At 37.7% G+C, this 12,382-nt stretch overlaps 1 pseudogene; it reads right to left on the reverse strand.

The window, feature by feature from the left end:
• Nucleotides 1-257: 257 nt before the first annotated feature.
• Nucleotides 258-12,382, reverse strand: part of LOC126001842 (beta-catenin-like protein 1) — a 74,687-nt pseudogene continuing 62,562 nt past the window's right edge.

Raw genomic sequence — 12,382 nt, forward strand, 5'->3', positions numbered from 1 at the left:
TACTTTTTCTACTGGAAGGAGTAAATAGCAATCCTGTAGTAGTAGCAATTTATTAATTTAAAAAGTGCTAGTTAGCAAGAGAGTAAATTTTGCGTTTCTTAGTTATATACTTATACTAGTTTGATTTTCAAATATTAGTTTTGTTTTTGTGTTTACCAAAACTATCTTTAATAAATCCAAATACCAGGCCCCGAGGTACAAGGCTGCCTGAATAGTAGGTACAGAGGAGTCTCTGTGCTGCTCAGGGCATAGGGGCCCTAGAAGTTCTCCAGCAGCCCTAGAATGTGCTTCTGCTCATTCTCTCATATTCTAGGTTCCATGCATCCCCAACACTTTCTGCATACTCCTTGATGATATGTCTGACGATCTTGATGGAGGTTCCTCTTATGTTCAGGATCATGTGAACTCTGGCTACTCTATGGGACATTGATTGGTGTTGCAGTTCTTGCCATTATGTAGCAGTTGTACTGAAGAAGAGTCTGGCAGCCAGACACCTGAGGAAGATCTCGTCTGCCCTCTGTGTCACTATCTATAATATTGCCAGGCAGGACCACATCGTGTTTCTCCTCCTCGGTTGTCTTGTGATCTGCATTGCATCCAGGCATTTAAAATGCAACTCCATCAATCTGTAGACCTCACTATCATTTGGTGTATTTATTCAGAAACCGAGTTCCTTCGGGTCTCTTCAGATTCCACAGGAAGGAAGCCAGAATCAAACACATATGTTCTTCATGCTCCTTTTCAGTGAGTGGTACCCATTTTCTTGATATTCTTCGAAATGTCATAAAGAAGGGAAAGATGGTTTGCCAGCCAATATTACCCATCAATTTATATATATATATATATATATATATATATATATATATATATATATATATATATATATCCACAATTGTCTCTGCCCCTGGGTCTGATCATGACATGGTCCATGATTTTCTCCAGATCTTATTTTCTCTGAGCATGAGGTTATGAGGTTCATCAGCTGCAGGCCCTCCTTGCCCTTCAGGAAGCACTCTCAATTGGAGCTGAGGGTGAGGCAGGAATAGAGAGAATAGAAGAGATCTCTATCATCTTTTGCTTCTCAGCTGTGATCGGGTTATGTCTTTTAATCACGGATCACTGCTGAAGAAGCACATCAATTGCATCCAGCTCCCCAAGAAATTCCCTATTTTCGTCATTGTCCTGGAGCAAGATGACTAACACTCTATTACCAAACAGTGTTTGTTGCCAGCAAAATACATCTTTGTCTTCAGTCTCCTCAACAGCCACTGCAGGAGTCCCTGCTGTGTGTCCTCGGTGCACATCCCAGGCTGGAACTTAGTTATGATTTCTTCAATAGCCAGAATCTTATGGACACCGTCGGCCTCTTCCTTCACAGGACTCATCCAGCTGCACCAGGTTGGAGCAGAGTCACCACTTGTCCATACACTAGACTAGAGAGTCAATGAAGACTTCCGCAGTTTCCTCACTCTCGTGGAAGGAGTCTATATATGTTAAGTCCCAGAGAAAATTAAGCACAGCCTTGGACACATATGTGTTACCATGTCCCAGGTAGCTGGGAAGAGTCAGTCCGGCTCTTCAAGAGCTCTTCCGGAGCTTCACTGGAAGGTTGTAGAGGTCTGGCATGGTGGCCACCACATGCTTCTCTTGAGTGATGTCATTGCGATCCTGCTCAGATTTCATAAATTTGATCCACAGCTTTTGCTTTTTGTAGGATCTTTTCTCAAACTTGAGGCTCATTTCTTCACAGAGGTTTTATCCAGTGGCTCCTCCACTTCCTCCTTTCCCACCCAGTCAATTATCTGAAGGTTTTTTGTTTGGTTGTTTTTTGTTTTTCTGTTTTTTGGGGGGGGGTCATAATCTATTTCTTACATCACAAACATTTCCTCTTCCCAGTCACGGCCCCACTCTTGAGCACCAGCTTGTCTCATAAGCATTTTCAGCTCCTCCTTTTCATCATCTCAGATGATGTTTTGTGCTATATTTTGGGATTGTAGCTCAGAAATTTACCCACATACATGTTTCACCATTGGCAACTATACTTCCCTTCACTCGGGCTCTAACCAGGGCTCCTTCAGCCTAATATTAGTTTGTTTTTTTTTTTAATGAACCTAATATGTCTATTACCGCTTTGAAAATCTTAAGCACGAATAATAGTATTTCATAGTAGCAAAGTATTTCTTGCCTCAAAATACTACATTATATTATCACGTAACAGAAGAAATATTTCATAGATAAATCACAGAAATATATGTTTCTGGTTTGTGAGAGTTTTAAAGACATTTCTCTAGAGATATTTGCTTCACGGAGGAGGAAGAGATAATGTGAGGCAATATGAAATGTTTATCCTGGAAAATAGCATTAGAAATTTTATGGAAACTGTGATTAAATTTCAGAATTTTAATAATTCTAACCACAGTAAATATTCAAAATTATTGATATTGATCTTGTTCTAGTGTTTGTCAGGTTAGAGATATTCCATTACAGATAAGTTTAAAACTGTCTTATTATTTGTCTACCTAACCTATGCAGAGCTCCATTTTCCCATTAATACTGTCCCAACTTTCTAATTGTTTTTAGAAAAGTTAAAAATTTAAATTAAGAAATATTTAAATTGAGAAAAATTAAGAGTTATTTTCTGTTATAGTTTATCCAATTATACTTGTTCTTTCTTTTCTCATGGCCAATCATATAGGAAGATAGACACTATTATGAACCTCCTAATCAGCTATCTTGTCTTCTCATGCAAAAATTAGTTGAAACTCTAAGACAGAAACTATTTCTTCTAACAAATCCTCGTGAACAATGGTCATAATGAAAATGATCATATATGATAAAGTGACTTATGTCATATGCATATGGAATGGTAACAATTATGTGTAATTCTGAAAGAACTAGAAAATAATCATAAGTGGGGCCAGAGCTGTGGAGCAAGTTGTAGGGCATTTGCCTTCCATGTGCTGACCTAGGATGAACCCTGGTTCAATACCCCAAGCCCGGAGCAATTTCTGAGCATAGAGCAAGGAGTAACCTCTGATCATCACTGGGTGTGGCCCAAAAACCAAAAGGAAAAAAAATCACAAGTCATTTTCTTTACAGCTTAGTTCTCTTGTGGTTGTGTAAGACTGCTTTAAAGAGCATAATAAAGTTAAACAGCCATTGAAAATAGTTATCATCAGTACTAAGTGTGTTGCACAAAGCACAGCATTTCATACATGTTTATGGAATTATTTAGTGAATGCCTCAGTACATTGTAATATCCATATATAACTACACCCTGAAAATCAGGATCATGAATTAAAATATCAGAGGACATCTGAAAAGTCATTTGTATCTTAACCTGTGCAATTATTAGTCTAACACCTTATTTATATATATGTACATATATATACATAACTATATCATTATATGATTTACTCTGAAGATTCAATTGTGCAGGAATTCATGTCCTGTGTTTAGTATAGAATATACATTCTTAGAGAACATAATGCAAGAGTAAAACCTAGACCCAGTGGTTTGCTTTTAATATATATTAGTCTTTTTTTTTTACCCTAAACAAACAAAGAGAAAGAAGCAATATTTATTCTTGCTATTTTGGCATATCAAATTCAACTGTGACTTGCTTTTAACCACAGTTTTGGACAGCTCTCAGCAAAACTTCCTGCTGCTTCAGGTGTCAGATGCATTGAGATAAGAGCAAGATGGAGAGTCAGAGTGGACCACATTCTGTTTCTTATCACTGATTAACAGGAATCCATCTTTACACAGTGTACAATATTATAAATAACAAAGCTTGATGAGTTGTCAAAAGTTGCTGCAACATTATAACTTCTGTATATAGCAAAGATGACAACTAATGTTTCCTGCTCTTTTACACTGTGCCAACTAGTATGTCAATTCTTGAACTTTCAAAATGACATAGATGTTTAGGTAAAATACCCAGGTTCTTGATCAGATTCAACAACATCCGTAATTGCAGAAACAGAACAATGAATAAAAGGAAGGACATAAACAATGGGTTCCTTGAAGAAAGCCAATTTTTAAACCTTGAATCAATGTTTATATTTCAATGGCTAGATCCAGGTGGAGGAGAAAACATTTAAGCTACCCAGCAGTCTTTAAGCAGCTGCTATCCTGTAAGTTCAAGTACGGTGATTTTCCGGAAATGTCTACTTCTGTTTGGAAACACACACACACACATCAAAACTTCACACATCATTTTTTTCAAAAAGCGGAATAGACTCAGTTTAACAAATGAGTTACAGCTGTTTAAACTGCTAAAAGAAACCACATAAAATTATTCTCATGGACTTGAGCATCTTTATTAAACATGAATGACTCATTCTCTTAAAATAATGAATTCTCTGAACTGAAGTATAAAATAGATGGCTAAGTAAGTGTTGGTGAGCAAATCGTTTGTAAGAAGTCAATCTCTGAATTAAATTGCTTATGTTGTTTACTTATAAAATTGCATCAAATTTTACATTTATTTTGTTTTGCATGTCTGTTTTAGGACCAGACCTAGCAGTGAACGGGGTTATTCTTGGCACTGTGCTCTGCAACCATTCCAGGCAGTGCTCAGGGATGCCTGGGATTAATCTGGACTGGCTATATGCAAGGCAACTTACCTATCATACTATCTCTCTAATTCCACAATTTTTTTGGAGTGGCACACAAGAAACCAGGTAGTGTCATGGAAAAAAGTGCATTTGGGCCAGGGAGTCTTGAGTAGTCTCTGATTTTACTGAATCCATCAAGCTTCTAGCTCTCTAATGTTTTTCCTGCTACTTTTATTAGTCAGAGTTTAACATAAATCACTGAGTGCCAGGGTTGATGTAGTTAAGGGTACTTGTAATTAACTCAGAATAGGTGAAAGTAAAAAGTAAAAAAAAAAAGTGAATTTAACAGTGTATGACAATATCAATCATCATCATTTTGTAAAATAAAAACTTTATCTTAGGTTTGCTTTGCATTATCAAAAATTAGTCAACATGATAAAATGCATGAGACTGGTTTCTGATTTGTTTTTGATTTATTTCTTTTATTTATTAAAAAGTAAAATAAACAAATATTTATGTTTTTTTCAGTTGTAACAATTAAATGAAAAGTATGTATTTTTTGCATACACATACACACACAATCTTAGAACAAGCAGACATTTACCCTAAGCTAGAGGTAGTTTCTGAGATATGATAGGAAGGTAAATTCACTAGAAGTTTGGACCTTTACATCACTGACTACCTCTTTGTATTAGGAAGAAAATTGGCTTTCTCTAAAAATTGGTTGGTTTACAAAAAGTTCAAGAAGATCTTTTTTCTCTTTCACATTACAATAAGCGTGGGTCATAGGCATAATAGAGGCTGCTCTTTGTCTGAAAACTGACCCAAAATTTGTAGCATGGAGAAATAGATTCACACAGAGCAGAGTCATCTTAATTTACTCTAAGGAAGGAACTATATAAATAACTGGATAGTGAAAAGCTGATATCCAGCATTCTATTACTTGACTCTTCTAAATTTCTCCTATGTTCTATAAGAAAAAGTATGAGCACTGTTTTCACCAAAGATAAATCAGGATCCCTTTACCAGGAAAGCCATTACCCAGCTTACCAAAAATAAAGAATGTATTTAAATGGTACAGACATATAAAATCCCTTAAAAATAAATCTATTTGAGGACACTGAGGACTGGCAGGTGAACCACCCCTTTCCTCCCTCCTGCCTTTTCCCACTCCTGCCTGGAGCTGTGGTATGGTCTTCTAGGACCCCGCCATCCTCCCTCCCTCCCAGAATCGGGGAGCGCACACACCTGAGCGCTCTGAGCCAGGCCACTACACCACCACCCTCCGGACCTGCGGAAGGGTACTACAGCTAAGCGAAGGTCTGCTCTCATCCCAGGACCCCATGCACATGCCTCACTGCCTGGAGACTGTGGACACACTAAAGATAGCTTGACCCCCTAAACCCTGAATTGGAGCTTGGACCCCAAGGGGCAGAGGGTAGTTTTCTGGAGGAGACGGGAGCTCCATTAACTCCTAGATAGGGGAGGAGCCGAGGTAGCTAGGCTCAACAGCGCCGTCATCCATTGTGGCCAGGAGTGGAATTGCACTGGCGGGTAGGTAGAGGGAGAGGGTAATTGCACTTGCACTGGAAGATGTGAGAGGGGACAAACTTCAGTAACCTCACCCAACTCAAAAGCGAGCTGAAATCTGAAGAAACTGCACTCCAAGCCAAACCAATAAATGAAAAGAAATATGGGTAAACTAAGGAAGACTTCAACACCAGTGGACCTGGAGAGAAATCCTAACTAATTCCCAAGCCCACCAAAACGCACAGACCCAAAAGAGGAAGGGTTAAAAGAAGCCATGAGAAAGGAAATGCAAACCATGCTGAAAGAAATGAGTCACTAGTCAGAGAGTACAACAAATTCATGGAGGAACAAATAGACCAACTTAAAGAAAACATGCTACAAGACATGAGAGATACCATATAAAGGGAATTAAAGTATATAAAAGACAAAGTAAAAAGTCACACGATTAGAATCACACAGTTGGAGAAACACATAGAAGAACTTGAAGAAAAACTGCAAGCAAAAAACAACCAAGAAGCCAACAAGAAAGTAAAAGGCAAGGTACTGGAAGACAAAGTCCTATATTTACTGAACAAAGACAAAAAAATAATCTAAGAATTGTAGGTATATGAGAAGGGTAGGAAATAGGGAAAGGGGAAGAACAAGTAGTCAGAAATAATAGCATAAAACTTTCCCACCCTCTGGAAAGAAGCTTCAGTGCAAATCCAGGAAGTGAAAAGTCCCCAATAAAATAGACCCTAATAAACCAACACCAGGACATATAGTAATCCAAATGGCAAAAACAAAAAACAAAAAACAAAAACAAAACAAAACAAAACAAAAAACAGAGAAATTTGAACTCCTCAAAGCAATAAGGGAGAAAAAAAACACTCAAGTACAATGGAAGGGACATAAGAATCAAACCAGATCTCCCATTTGAAATAATTCAAGCAAGAAGACAGTGGAATGACATATTTAAATGTCTGAATGAAAGAAACTTCCAACCTAGGGTCCAATACCCAGCAAAACTCTCATTCACATGGGAGGGCCAACTAAAAAATATTCTCAAACAAAAACGAACTTACATTATTTGCACAAAGCCAATCCTAAACGACCTACTCAGAGATGAATTATACAATCCAAACACCCAATTGTAACAACAACCACCCTACAAAACACAACTGCACAACAGTCCTCTCTGTCAATAATCTCCCTAAATGTTAACTGACTAAACTCTCCCATTAAGAGACACATAGTAGAGAACTGGATTAGAAAACATAAAACGAACTTCTGCTGCCTGCAAGAAACACACCTACAACTACAGTACAAGCACAGGCTTAGAATAAAAGGATGGAAACTAATTATTCAGGCTAATGGAAAACAAAAAAGAGCATGGACAGCCATTCTTATATCAGACCAAATTGCATTCAACCTCAAGAAAGTGATCAGGGACAAAGAGGGTCACAACTTACTGATCAGGGGAACACTAGTTCAAGAAGTACTAACCCTGGTCAATATTTATGAACCTAATGTAGAGCCAGCAAAATATGTCAGGCAACTGCTCGCCAACCTGGAAAAACACATGAAGGGAAATGTGATAATAGTAGGAGATCTCAATACCCCACTATCACCACTGGACAGATCCACCAAAGAGAAAAACAGCAAAGAAATAATAGCCCTAAATAAAAAATTAGAAGATATAGGGTTAATAGACTTATATAGGACCCTCCATCCTCAGAAAGCAGAATACATATTCTTCTCAAGCCCACATGGAACCTACTCCAGAAAAGACCATGTCCTATTCTACAAATCTAACCTATATAAGACCACAAATGTAAGGATCATTAGAAGCACCCCATCAGATCATTATGCAACAGAGGTCAAAATTGACTGCAAGAAGAAGCAATGGAGAAAAACTAATACCTGGAGATTAAACAACATGCTGCTCAACAACAGCTGGATCAAAGAGCAACTTAAGGAAGAAATGAAAAGATTCTTTAAGACCAACAATAATGAAGAGAAAATGTCAAATTTGTGGGACACAGCAAAAGCAATAATTAGGGAGAAACTCATAACAATATAGGCCTATGTCAAGAAAGAGGAAAATGACAAAAATCAACAGCTTAAAGGATCATCTCAAGGAATTGGAACAACAGCAGCAAAGAAACCCAACCACAACTGGAAGGCAAGAAATAATAAAACCAGAGCAGAAATAAACAACATAGAAACTAAGAAAACAATAAAAAAAATATCAATGAGACCAGGAGTTGATTTTTTGAAAAAATAAACAAAATAGACAAACCACTGGCAAAAATCACCAAAAACAAAGAGGGAAAACACCCAAATCAACAGGATCAGAAACAAAACAGGAGAGGTTACAACAGAACCCCAAGAAATACAACATATCATGAGATCATATTATGAACAGCTATACTCAATTAGACTAGAAAACCCAGTAGAAATACACAGATTCCTGAAAAAAAAATCTTTCAAATTTGGAAAAGGAAGACCTAGAAAGCCTAAACAGACCAATCACTTCAGAGGAAATTGAAGATGTAATTAAGAAACTCCCTAAAAACAAAAGTCCAGGCCCAGATGGAATTACAGGTGAGTTCTATCAAACATTTTGGGAAGACTTACTACCACTTTTCCATAGACTCTTCCAAACCATTGAAAAAACAGGAACCCTCCCCAACTCCTTTTATGAGGCTAATATCACACTCATTCCCATAGATAGCAAAGACACCACCAAGAAATAAAACTACAAACCAATCTCACTAATGAACATAGATGCAAAGGTACTCAACAAAATCTTAGCAAACTGAATTCAGCACTTTATCAAAAGATCATACACCATGACCAAGTGGGTTTTATTCCAGGAATGCAAGGTTGGTTCAACATACGCAAATCAATCAACATCATACATCACATCAACAACAAGAAAGACAAAAACCACATGATTATATCAATTGATGCAGAGAAGGCATTTGACAAAATCCAACACCCTTTCATGTTGAAGACACTCAGCAAAATAGGGTTAGAAGGAACCTTCCTCAAGATAGTTACAGCTATCTATGAAAAGTCCACAGCCAACATTATTCTAAATGACACTAAGGTCAGGAATTAGGCAAGGCTGTCCACTCTCTCCACTCTTATTCAACTTAACATTAGAAGTCCTAGCAATAGCAATCCAACAAGAGAAAGGAATCAAAGGAATCCAAATTGGGAAAGAGGAACACAAACTATCTCTATTTGCAGATGATATGATGATATACATCGAAAACCCCAAAGAGTCCACAGTAAAACTCCTAGAAACAATTAACCAATACAGCAAAGTGGCTGGATACAAAGTCAATACACAAAAGACAGTAGCGTTTCTATATACAAACAACGAAGTTGAGGAGAGAGAGATTAAAAATACAATTTCATTTAAAATAGTATCAAAAATATTAGGTACCTAGGAATCAACCTTAGAAGGGAAGTGAAAGACCTATACTAGGGAAACTTCAAAACACTTCAGAAAATAATTGAAGAGGATCTAAAGAAATGGAAGAACATCCCATGCTCATGGGTAGGTAGAATTAATGTAGTTAAAATGACTATCCTACCCAAACTACTATAGAGATTTAATGCAATTTTTATCCAAATTCAGACATTATTCTTTAAAGAATTAGAACAATCACAAAATTCATCTGGAACCACAAAAGACCCAGGATAGCCAAACACATACTGAAAAACAAGAAGCTGGGTGGCATCTCTATACCTAACCTGAAACTATACTATAAAACCATAGTGATCTAAACAGCATGGTACTGGAACAAAGACAGGACATCAGACCAGTGGGTCAGAACAGAATTCCCAGACATAAACCCCAAGATATACAGCCAACTAAATTTGGCAAAGAGCCAAGAACTTGAAATGGAACAAAGAAAGTCTCTTCAACAAATGGTGTTTGTACAACTGGAAAACCACATGTAAGAAATTGAAAATTGACCCATACCTCACTCCTTATACAAAGGTTAACTCAAAATGGATCAAAGACATTAAAATCAGACCTGAATCTATAAAGTTTATTGAGAACAAAATAGGCAGAACACTCAAAGACTTATATATCAAAAAGTTCTTCGAGGAGGGAGCACCAATGGCAAGAACTTTGGCATTAAACATAAACAAATGGGACTACATCAAACCAAAAAGCTTCTGCATGGCGAAAGAAACCCTACTTAACACAAGAAGACAGTTAACTGAATGGGAAAATATCTTTTCACTCAACACATCAGATAAAGGACTGAGATCTAGAATATACTAAGCACTCAGAAAGCTGAGCCCCCAAACCAAATAAAGCCATAAAAATGGGGAGATGAAATGAATAGACACTTCTCTGAGGAAGACAGAAGGATGGCCAACAAACACATGAAAACATGCTCACGTTCACTCATCATCAGGGAAATACAAATCAAGACAACAATGAGGTACCACCTTACACCAGTGAGGATGGCTCACATCAAAAATAATAGGAACAATCTCTGTTGTTGGGGATGCGGTATGAAGGGCACTTTTATCCAATGCTGGTGGGAAAGCCCCGTATTCCAGCACCTATGGAGAATAGTCTAGAGAGTGTTCAAAGAATTCAGAATTGAGCTGCCATTTGACCCAGCAATTGCTCTCCTAGGTATCTACCCTCAAGTTGGAAGAACATTCATCTCAAAGTATGTGTGCATCCCACCATTTATTGCAGCACTCAGTATAATAGCCAAGTTTGGAACCAACCTCGATGTCCAACAACAGATGAAAGAATCATTAAGATGTGGTATCTCTACACAATGGAATACTATATGGCAGTCAGAAATGATACAATCACAGACTTTGCAGCAACTTGGATGAACCTAGAACATATTATATATATATATGTATATATACATATATACATATATATATCAAATGAAGCAAGCCAGAAGATGAAAGATAAACACAGAATGATAGCATTATTCTGAAGCACCTAGAACATACACCTTATATACAACTAATACTGAACAATCAAATAACAGGATCTATCAGGGTCTAACATGGTATAAACTCCAAACACTGTAACAGTCAACATATACTGAGTAGCATTGCCCAAAACACATAAAAGAGGAACAACACAAACTCTTGACTACACATTATACCACAAAGAAACCAGCAACAGCAGAAACAGCAGCATAGAGAGAACAGGTATGTAATCAGCCTTCTACTATAAAGGCCCACAATAATCCCTTAGGGATCTTATACAGGATTACAGGTAAAAAATACAATTGGGGAATTCCTGACTCCAATGGAAGCATCTCATAACAATATGCTTTAATGCCTTAATTTTACTATACTTAAAATAACCTCTCATCTTTTCTTTCCACAGGCATTCTTGGATACAAAGGGTGGACAAACTAAGATGGCATCTCGGGGCTCAGTCACATGAAATACCATACCCAGCTTGCATTACGAGAATGTCCCGATAAAATTCTTCAACACACCCTTTATCTCTAGGTTATACCTTCTTTTAGGACTTGAAGCACGTGACCAGCCAGACTACCGAAGCAGCAACTGTGACCTACAGACTTATACTACAGGCTCTATTCATCGAACACATCCAAGCAAACTAGCATTCCCTTGCTCTTTTCTCCTCTCTTCTCACTACTTGTTTTGTTTTGTTTTGTTTTGTTTTATTTTCTTCTCTCTTCTTTCCTGGACCTTCCATATACTTTCCCCCCTTTTTGGAAATCTGACTATCCCTTCACCCCTCAATCCCACCCAGATTTCCCATTTTATTAAAACTCTTCATCCTCAGTTTTTAATCCAGTAGGCATCTAGACTGACCTCCTACCCCAACGAAACAGTACCCAGCACCCAAGTGAAGGGACACCCAGTCAACACACACCTTGTCCCCGGCAAGAAAAGGCAACCAACTCCCCTGCTGACTCATGCTGCATGGCCCTTCTTACCAACTCCTCCTACGTGGACTGTCACTTGAAACCGGACTTAGCTCTAAAAGGATCCCCAAGGCAAGAACTCTTCCAAAGACTCCCCCTGTCACAAATCTTTTGCCAATCTCAAGAAGGTTAGGGTGTGTGATGAAAGGGCACCTGGGAACCCACACACCACAAAAAAATCTCAAAAGACAATGGGGAAACCTACACTTCCAATATAAGTACAAGTACTGTATTACACTACCTCTTTAACTGCTTTAACTACCTCTTTAACTGCTTTGCTCCAAATTTAAGGTAGTCTCTTACATCACTTTGTTTCTTTAATTACTTTTTATTTCATTTTAAAAATAT

The sequence above is a fragment of the Suncus etruscus genome, chromosome 2, assembly GCF_024139225.1.
Source record: "Suncus etruscus isolate mSunEtr1 chromosome 2, mSunEtr1.pri.cur, whole genome shotgun sequence".
Lineage (NCBI taxonomy): Eukaryota > Metazoa > Chordata > Mammalia > Eulipotyphla > Soricidae > Suncus > Suncus etruscus.